The sequence below is a fragment of the Lepidochelys kempii genome, chromosome 10 (assembly GCF_965140285.1).
Source record: "Lepidochelys kempii isolate rLepKem1 chromosome 10, rLepKem1.hap1, whole genome shotgun sequence".
Classification (NCBI taxonomy): Eukaryota; Metazoa; Chordata; order Testudines; family Cheloniidae; genus Lepidochelys; species Lepidochelys kempii.
Genome location: NC_136389.1, coordinates 61,338,148 through 61,349,205, shown reverse-complemented (window position 1 = coordinate 61,349,205; position 11,058 = coordinate 61,338,148). Strand labels below are relative to the sequence as shown.

Here is an 11,058-nt window from a genome sequence, read left to right as displayed (position 1 = left end):
TAATATATATAACAGATGTGTGATTTTTTTGGTCTCAAATGTGTTTGTATATAAGATTTTACTGAATGTGTTGGTATACTTGTGAAGTGTAAAACTGCACTGGATGTGTATACACTGAACATGTTTTGTGACCCTTGTGTATATATAAAATCTCTCTCACACACGCACACACACACACTGGTAAATCAATTGACATTTTAAAGTACACACACAAAATTTTGTTCTGAAGGTTTGTTAATATACAGTCAATCAATTCTGATTGCCCAGTCGCCAGTAAACAAAACTTGAGTTCCTCTGTCTATTAACTGATAACATATGAAACGTTCAAGTATGCAAATACTGTGCACAATGGGGCGTTTATCATTATCTGGGAGTGCTATTAAATAAATACAGAATGATCATTATTAAATCATTCTTCAGTTTCATTACCAGCAACAACCACCTGCTAATGAAAGCCCTGCTGGAAGAAATGTGTATACAATCATTACTCCAAGTCACGTTAGACTGATAAATGAAAGGTTAGATGGGACATGGCCCTAGCAACCAGATTTCTTCTCCAAGCAAGAGGCAGCATCTTACAGTGTTATCAGTGTTATGGACAGTGATGCACCTGCTAGCTTTCAGGGAGCATCACAAGTGTTGTTTCTGTGAGCGAGGACTCTCACTAAGCCTATTTTACTCAATCTGTGAAGCAGAAGAGCTGCCTTCCACACAGGAGGGCTGTGGCTATTGCAGTGAATACTGCATTCAGAAGCAGTGGCAGGAGAAAACAGCGATGGGTGAAGTTACCGGCACATAAAACACCAGGATGCTTACTATTCTCAATTGTTGATGATGTATTTGAACAGGAATAGGGAAACTGACTCCCATTTTGCTGAAATAGAATTGAGATGCAGAGGGAAATAACAGCTAAGAAGAGCAAAATCAGTTTTATGCTAATAGCTAAGTTGTAATAGAAAAAAAATACATTTAATGCTGTCTAGGGAACACGATGGAATTTAAAAGAACAGATTCCATTGCAGACTAACAGCATGCCTGATTGCACTTGACTTGAATCACTGTGAAGCAGCTTCATGTTGTGTTGTACCATTTTATGGCTGAATGAAGAATTGGAGAATAGGAATGGGGTTATGTAAAGTATTTCTGCATAAAAGGAAAATATTATAGAGCTATTATGTATTTTTTTTATTTTTAAGAAGAATTTAATCCAGGTATGTACTCTTTCTACTATAGCACTCAGTAAGCATATATTTTATGTATTTCCTTTGTTTCTCCTCCTCATTTTCATTCTCAGTGTACCTCCCACTGTTCTAGCTAATGTAATGCATTGATTGGTAATGGCTTTTTTTTCTAATGCTAAAATGTTGGTGATGCTATCAAAGCTTGCAGACTTTGAGTCAACACTTTATTAAAATGCTTTCACTTGCAATGTTATGATGGTGCTAAGTTCACGCGGCAAGATCAGTGAAATACCTTTGACAGAAAATAGATGTTCAGGAGGCGCCTCAGTTCTTTAACTCTGATTTAATTTTAAACAGAGTTAGAGCATTTTAAAGACAATGTTGACAAACAATTTAAAAAACAAAATGGGATGACTGAGAGATCTGAATCAATAGCCAAGATGTGGTATGTTTTGATTGTATTGTTCAATACTTTTTCTAGTTCATGATAGGATTAGCAATAAATCGAGCTTTACAGATGCTTATGCATTTCTGGGTCTTGATTAATCTTTCAAGATGAACACCCTGCAGCTTTGCTCTGAAGGGACAGCTTTGCTTAGAATGTAAGCTTGATTCTGTTTCACAACTATGCTCATATGTATAAGAATGCTATCTTCTTCCCCCAAACCCCATAGCCTAACAAAGAGTAACCATTTCATACCCTTGCGGATGTCACTGCAGATTCAGTAAGAAGGCATCTTTAAACAATAAGATGGTATAGTATTTACCACCTTCAATTTCCAGAGATTTGCACTTACTTAGTGTTTTTACTGTAAAAGGGTGCCTGTTTTTTATTTTGTATAAGGGAAGAGAAAGTTATTTGAAGCTCAGCTAGATGCTAGAGTGTTCATTGACCCTTCCTTCTACTTTCTTTGAAGTATTTAGACTGAGCTCCCATGTTACTTTTGGGTGAACAATAATTTTTTTTCCCACTGATGAGACTGAATATATTATTTGGAGTTCAGACCAAATGCAAATCCATGTGTCTTTAAAATGAGGGGACTAATACTTGCTTTTGATGGGCATGTCTGGTAAAATATATCTGAAACACAAGCATTTAAACCTCATAGAACAGTAATGTCCATTTGCTTTTTCAGCTCTGACATCTTTCAAAACATTCAGTCGGCTGCTTAATTTGCCTCCTGGCAATTTTTAAAGTAACATTTCTTCATAACACTTTGTGATACAAAGGGTTAATGTCAGTTTCAGATTCTTAATAATGACATTACCTCTTAGATTTCAGTAGTTCTTGTGCCTCGAAAGCTTTTTTTGGCAAATAGTATTTGACTGTGTGGTAACGTGTAAAACCCCTATCCTAATTATAAAGTTTAACCATAATTCAGAATGAATGATGAATATGAATGGCAGATGTTTGTATTCTGAATTTTGCTGTCAGTGCTGATATAAACTAAATATAGTCACCCTTTTTAGTATGTTATGCCTTTTATTTACTAAATGGTACAGTATCTGAGTAATAGAAGTTAAGAATACTGATAAATATGAAAGTTCTAAAATTAGTTCTGATTCTTGCAATGTAAACAGTCCATATACAAGTAAATATGTCTAGAAAAAAATACCACTCTGTCTAAAAGTTGTAAGGAACGTGTATTATAGTTAGCCTAGATAAAATGTGCAACCTCTTCATACTGCTTGTTTTACACTGAAAAGCATGTCATGAAAACCAATGTCGTTAACCTTCACTTGCAGAGATTTCATATCGACGCAAACCTGAGTTTAAAAAAAAACCTTGCACAGCAAACCATTTAATTTTCTATTTTCTTTTTGCTCATAGCTGGAGGTATATGTACCCATGTATGTGTTTTCTTCTTGACTATGTCTCTGATCCTGCAGTTAAGTCATAATGCTTTGCTGATATCATTGGGGTCTTGCTGTGAAAATGCTGTGACATCACATATGTAATGCTGGGACTTTTGGAGCAGAAACAAGGAGAAGGGAATGACTGCGACTTTAAAACATCATTTATAATTAACAAAAGTGTCGATGAACTCTGAATATTGCAAGGAACTTGGTTGATTTAAGTGAAATATATTTTAAATCTGTTCTTAAAAGTTTGTATTTATAAAGTAGTCCTGGATATAAGGCTATGACGTACTTTACTTTGCCTCTTGCGAGCACTATGGCAAACTGGATATTTTTGAACTATAACAAATCTCTCTGAAGCATAAAAATTCTTTGGCACCTAATCACATTTTTTAAAGACTCTACCATATTCCCCACAGAATTCATTAAAGGTGGGGTTCTGAAGTAACATGATTATTTTTGGATAGAAAATTAAAGTAAATGTGTATAAGGCTATTGATTGGTTTAACTCTCCAGTAAATGGAATCAAAAGTAAGTTTACTGTAATTTCAAAATAATACTGTAGGTATTTTGTGAATTATTACAGGAATGTGGGGAAAATGTTTTTGTTTTTAATTTTGGAGCTGTGATAAAGCTGGCTTCCTCACTGGTCTGGGGAATTATCAGCTACAACATATTAGTGTTTAGCTCTTGGTTCTGGGCTCCATTTGTTCTCCAAATAACTACAGACTCACAAAAGGAAAACAAATACATCCAACTGGGGCTTCCTGCCCAGACACAACTCCCAGGTCCTGCCACTTGGAGTCTTCCTCACTCAGGGACCAATGCAGGAGACTCTCCCTTCCTGCAGCTTCCCTCTGCAGTCTCCCCTTGACCAAACCACTTGCTGGCTCTTATAATCACATACTCCCTTTCCAGCTGGGTCTGATAATTGAGCAGGGCTGAGTGGCCCCAGGACTCTGGCCTGTAAAGTGGAAAACCACCCTGTTATGGGGCCAAATCCTGATGTGTGCTTAACACCTCCAATTCTCATTGACATCTAGGAGAGTTGCAGATGCTTAGCAAGGCTTAGATTTGGCTTCTAGAGTATGTGTATGTATGTATGCAGAACACATGATGCTGTGTTGTAACATAACTGTTCTCTCGGCATGAGTTAGAGTGTGATCGTGGCATTTTCTCAAGGGGCAATGCTCCAAGTGAATGTTACAGGCCAACTTAATTAAGAGCCATAATACCAACCCCACAGCATCTTGTATTCTATATGTTCCACACGTTTAACAGAACTACTATTTTAGAAGTGTTTAGGGAATATTTAACATATATGGACTATTTTTGTATCACTCCACCTGTAAACAGGTTCCCTTAGTCTGTTTCACAGTCACGGGATAAAAGGGAGAGAGTGTGAATATAACAAATATATCTTAAAACCTCTACAAATTACCTAAAATGAATTTTTTCATAGGATATCCAATCTTAGATCTGTCGCTGGTCCAGGTCTGAATATTGCCTATCCTGAGGCTTGGGCCAAGGTAATTCTGAGGCTGAAACTTAGGGGAAAAGAATGCATTTAGGGGAAAAGAATGGGGATTATTGGTTGTTGCGTAATGTGAAAAAATAGCTGCTATTTAAACCTGCTCAAGGGTTTGGAGTGTTGGAATAAGTCTCAGAGATATAGTTTAGTGGTCAGAATGGAAGTAAGGCAGTGAGAAGTCCATGATAAATGAAATATTTTTAGATGTGCTTTCAGTTTATTACATAGCTTTCCTCTCTAAATATGGGCTATATGCAATTTAATGTCAATTTATTACTTACGTATTATGGGCCTGGTACTGAATTCCTTATGTGAGAGAACTCCTACAGAAGACAATGGGAGTTTGCTAAAATAAGAATTGTCAAGATTCGGCCATAAATATGATGATGTGTTGATAGTCTATTAATTTGATCAATAAGAATACAAATAAATGTGTATTCTTTTATTGTAACATTGCACAAAACAATGAAGAATTTTATACACTCACAATTTAGTCTATACATTAAAAATCCACTACCTACAGCAAAGTGGTAAACTTTAATTTGAATTATACTAAGTTATTACGTATAGTTATTAATATAGCTTATAATGATTTTTTCTTTAAGTAGAAACTTTCTTTTCTCTAAATATTTCTAATGCGTGGGATTTTACATAGGAATAGTCTTTTTTTAAAAAGATCCATGCTAAATCTTACTAGCTTTTGATAAGACGTGAATGTTATCTAAAATAGGTGTATGTATAATAATGCATAATAATAAAAGACCAAACATACTTTACGGCTGATATTAGTTTTTCCTTCACCATTGTGCATGGTGATTGTTTGACTTTTTTCCCCCTGCTGTTTAGGTTTATGTTAGGGATAACTGAAATGTGATGAGGCCCAGTCAGACACAAATAGGAATTTTTTAAGCTAGTTTAATACAGTAATATGGTCAACCATCACATAACACTGAAGCTATATGCCAACCAACTCCTGTTCATTTAAAAATCTTGTGTACGTTTACAATATTCGGATGGAGTATATTAAGCCGCTTAGTAATGAGTAAGGCAAAATGGATATTATTAAAATTAGAAACCTACTATAAGGTATCTTATACATAAGGAAGAAATTTAAATATAGTTCCATCATATCCCTTAAGGCATGTATTCTGATCTGTAGCCTTAGTTAAGATCACTGCTCCAGTGCTCTGAGGACTAACTATGATTTTTCTAGTTTTTCCATATTGGACAATTATTTCTGTGGAGAAAAATACAGGAGATATGCCTGCATCCTTAACAATTTAGTCTTGGTTATTCATCCACATTTGTGGACCACTTACTACAATCATAATTAGGGGGGTTGTATAACTTGTGTTCATTGACAAATACACATACTGTAGTGAAGTAACACAAAAAAGTAGGAAAAATAGAGTAGTGCTGCACAACTGAAGAGTATTGCAAAAGAAAATGTTTATAAAACTCAGATATTATCTTTACAGCAACCTATCATGAAAATATACCAGCCCTCCAAACCGAAAATGAAATTTTATTCCCAGTTCCAAATAATTACTCAGATTGCTGGGAAATTATAATTATAGAAGGCCTCTCTGTAGATAGTTTGAAAAATATATTACTATATACTGTTAAGTAGTTCAAATGAAACAGCTATTGACTCTCAGAACCACTTGATGTAGTCACTAATCCACAGTGTTCAGTGATATATTATATGGCCAAATTCTGATCGAAGCCACACTGGTGTAAATAAAGTTAAAGTCAATAGAGTTACGTCAGTACTTTAGTCACTCCACTTTATTATCCGTTATTGGGTTACTTTAGTGTAACTGAGTTCAAAATCTAGCCCATAGCTTATAAAGTATATAAATGCCAAGTTGCTAAGTGTCTTGCAATATAGCTCTGCTGTGTGCTCTGTCAATTAGTTTGCATAACCTACTTGAAAAGCATACAGTCAAATAGATGGTACAGCATAAGTTAGGTGACAGTCATCTGATTCTTTTCCTTCTTTGATCTAATCTGTCTTTTAGTTAACTAGGTCAGCCATTTTGACACTTATCTGTTTTGCTTGTTCTGCCACCTATCATCAAACTTTAGAACATTAGCAGAGAGACCGTCTCTTTAAGACACACAGGATGCAAACCATGAAGGGCTTTATAGGTTAAAAATAAGCAGCTTGAATTGAATGAGTTGGAAGCGAGTTCATGCAGTAGTGCACTGATGTGCTGGTAATATGCTGCATATGAGAAGGACTGCTGAATAAGTGGACAGCCCCATTCTGCATTATGGCTGAAGTTTCCATGTGATCTTTATGGATAGTGGCCACAGCTTCCTAGGCAAATGCAGATGGGGAAAAGGCACTCATGGCTGCTACTGCTATATGAGCATAAAGAAAAGTAAGCACCTCTAGTTGGCAAATGTTAGTAATAAAAGGATAGTATGCTCCTTCAGTTGAAGATTCAGATGTGTCTAGCATCATTTCTGTTCCATCCCTACTGAGCTGCAACCTGCCAGCTCTCATTCAAGCCTCATTCTTGTCTTGATACTGTGGGCAAGTTTACACTATTGTGCTACATCAGCACAGCTGCACCAATGCAGTTGTGCCGCTGTAGCGCGTCTGGTGAAGACACTTACGTCGACAGGAAAATGCTTTCCCATCAGCATAATTACTCCATCTCTGCGAGAAGCGTACGCTGTGTCATCGCAAGAGCGTCTCCTGCCAACACAGCGCCAGTGTGGACAGCGCGAAACTTGTGTCGCTTGGTGGGGGAGCTTTTTCATACCCCTGAGCTACGTAAATTAGATCTACTTAGGGCTTGGCTACACTTGCAAGTTAGAGTGCCTTAAAGCAGCCCCAGGGGCCCTAACTCCCGATGTGTCCATGCTGGCAAGTTACGTAGAACGCCTGGACTCTGCAGCTAGAGCGCTCTGTAATCCACCTCCACAAGAAGCAGAAAACTTGCTGCGCCCCAACTGAAATGCCCAGCATCGGTGTGAACGAGGTGTTGCATTACTGTGCTGTGATTGGCCCCTGGAAATGTCCCATAATCCCCTGAAGCCAAGTGGCCACTCTTCTCATTGTTTTGAAATCGGCCGCAGGAATGCGGATATGCCCTTTCAAAGCTCCGTTGCTGACAGCTGGCATGCTTATCTGCTCCGGGACAAAGCAAGCCATTAGTGTGGAATGCTGCTGTTGTGAGTGTGTGTGGTGGGGGAGGAGGGTCTTCTGCTGTCTGAACTTACAAGACAGCATGCTAACACACTGTCTCTCCCCCCACATATACACAACACGCTCCCTGTCACACTCCACATCCCCCACCCCCATTTGAAAAGCACATTGCAGCCACTTGCACACTGGGATAGCTACCACAATTCACTGCTCTTTGTGGTGTTGCAAGCACTGCTAACGAGGCCATGCCAGTGCACTTGCAGCTGACAGTGTAAACACATGGCAGTGTTTTCCCTGCTGCGGTCTCCGAAGGCTGGTTTAACTCCCAGCGCTCTACATCTGCAAGTGTAGCCATGCCCTTAAGTGGTAGTGTAGACCTGCACTGAGAGAGCTGCACAAGATCTGTAACATCTGGGTTCGGTAAAGCTGTGACTAGAGTTCAATGTCATAGTCATGATGATAGCACTGGAAGCCAAAGAATCTCTCTATCCCCACTAATGGCCTCCTGTGTGAATTGAGCAGAAAGGGTGACAGAGCCCTGCAGTTCCCCACACAGGAAAATCCCCAGGCAGATAGTTGTCCAACAGAGAAAAAGAGCCACTCTAGTGTAGTTCTGTCTTTCTTTGCCAGAGTCTGTAGCAAGGTCAACTATACAGTTTATGCAATATTACACTAAAATGCATTTATGTAACAATCTTTACAAGCAGGTCATGGAGCACTTCATAATGCAACACATAATTATCATTATTTAAGAACAGTAAAAAGCAGCAGCAAAGTATTTCTTCAAATCAAATTCATTTGAATGAGGCCTTGTCCACAGAGAGTTTTGTTAATTAAATTATACCAGTGTAGTGAAACTAGCAAAACCAGCTAGTATGGAAACAGTTATACCAATGTATCTTTTGCTGGTTCCCCTGACCAGCATATGATAGACTAATAAAAGCATATTTTACTGTCCTAACTGTCTACACTAGAAAGAAAAGGAGGACTTGTGGCACCTTAGAGACTAACCAATTTATCAGAGCATGAGCTGTAGCTCACGAAAGCTCATGCTCAAATAAATGGGTTAGTCTCTAAGGTGCCACAAGTCCTCCTTTTCTTTTTGCGAATACAGACTAACACGGCTGCTACTCTGAAACCTGTCTACACTAGGAGGTTTACCAGCCTAGCTATATTAGTTTAAAAAAATCACACCCCTAATGGACATAGCTAGGCTAGTAAAACTGAGTTATAGACCAGACTTTAGTTGATGGAGGCAGTGTACTCTAGTGGCAGTCACTCCCCTCTCTGTGCTTTAGTGTCCACAGCTTATAGATTCCAAGGCCAGAAGGGGCTAGTCTGGCCACCCAGACAATCCAGGCCATAGAACTTCCCCACAATAATTCCTAGAGCGGATCTTTGACTCTGTTTTGGTATCTTGATTTAAAAATTCTCAGCGATGGAGAATCCACCACGACCCTTGGGAAATTGGGCCAATGGTTAATGACACTCAATGTTACACTGAAGTGTCCATTATTTAATATTTGCTCCCCGTGTAGATAGTAATCAAGTCACCCCATAACCTTCTCTTTGTTAAAATTACAGTCTATTTATTAAGCTGTGTGAATTGGGTGTGATTCTATCCTAGCCCCACACAGGGCTGCTGGGAAGTATAGTGAATCTATCTGTGAAGTGCTCTGAGCATCTCAAATAGAAGGTGTTTATGTAAGTGCAAAATAATAAAGATTTAGGGTTTCATCATGCCTTTAGGGCACAGTCCTATGTTGGCAGTGGTGCAGAGCTGCATTGCTTTGGGGAACACTATGGGCATTCTGCCTCTCCTATAGCTTCCTGGTGTCTGTAGCCCACAAACTGCTACCTCTCGTTTTAAGGTGGGGAGGAGGGAGGAATGACTGTGTGGCAGATTGAAAGGGAGAGCAGCGCCATGGATCTGCCTATTCCATGCCCCTCAGTCCTTTGGGAGCAATGTGCTTCCCCAACTTGGCCATTGCATGGAGGAAGGTGCTTCTCATTCCCTTTATTTTCACTGCAGGCTCAAGAAATGGACAGCAATGATCTACCCCTTAGTTTTAAATATCTAAATGGACTGTGCATTTTTAATGCTATAAGAAATTAAGTTTGACAAAAAGCATAATTGCAAAAACTTCAAGTTCCCCTGGTCTCAGTTTTGTAACAAGGGGAAATTAAATATCAAACCACTTTTTGGTTTTATGAGAAGCTGACATGTAAACCTATAACTACAAAAGACTGCATAGGTACTTTGAGCCATAACTATTATAGGTCTGATTCTGCTTCCACTGAAATTAATGAAAGTTTTGTTATTGTACTATATACATATAAAAATAGCATCTTAATACAAACTTTTATAGGCACATAATGTGAAGCTGGTAGCAATGTGTTAGCACAGTAGCTGCCTGTAAGGATATGAGCTGATGTAGTTTGAAAATAATAGGATTCAGAATGTCATGAAATAGTGAAGGAATTAAAACAGTTAAGCCTTGGAAAACCAAGACATTTGCCTGCTATACCAAGCCCTTCTGGTGGAACATTCTCAGCTTGGCAATACTTTGCCAGTGATACAACCATATTCTAGTCTAGTGACATATACAAGCTACCTATTCACCAATAAGTGCAGTGTTAGTATAACACTAGGGCCACATTCAGCCTGGGTTACTCTAACTGGGGCAGTGGGAGAGGCTGCATAGGGTTCTCCTGTTTTGGTTCCCTCTCCTTCACTTCTGCAGAGGAGAATATAACAGATTTTTCTCCTCCCCTTTCCTTGGCCATCCCAAACTTCCCAGCACAAAACCCAATACTTGGGCTGTGCATTTGACTTAAAATAGTTAAAGCCAACTAATATTTATTTGGATCCAATTTCATACCATGGTGAGATGTATAACTTAGTGTCTTGTAAACCATCTTTTTATTTTATTTTACACCAACTTGGCATGATGTTTCAATGGAAGACTCAAATCTGGACAGACAGATCAGTGAATGAGAACTCTGATCACTGAGAACTCATTTATTCCTATATCCTTCCCCCAAAGTGTGCTGCCCTACCTACATCCTTCTGACTGAACCTAGCAATAGCTTACTGATTAAAAAATAAGAGATATGAACTCGATCTCTGCAAAAAAAAAAAAATGAAATGGATCAGACCCAAAGAAACCATCACCATTCTATGTGGATAAACATGATTTAAACAAAAGCAGTGCTTGATACTGGAACAATAACCTGTAATAGGTGACCAGATGTCCTGATTTTATAGGGACAGTCCCGACATTTGGGGCTTTTTCTTATATAGGCTCCTATTACCTCCCACCCCC

At 38.5% G+C, this 11,058-nt stretch overlaps 1 protein-coding gene across 4 annotated transcripts in view; it reads left to right on the top strand.

Moving 5' to 3' along the window:
* The first annotated feature begins 506 nt into the window (after nucleotides 1–506).
* Nucleotides 507–11,058, top strand: part of UNC13C (unc-13 homolog C) — a 433,277-nt gene continuing 422,725 nt past the window's right edge. For all 4 annotated transcript variants that reach the window (XM_073303829.1, XM_073303827.2, XM_073303826.2 and 1 more), the window contains exon 1: nucleotides 507–1,211. The gene's annotated coding sequence lies outside the window, so the exon portion shown is untranslated. The remainder of the gene's footprint in view (nucleotides 1,212–11,058) is intronic.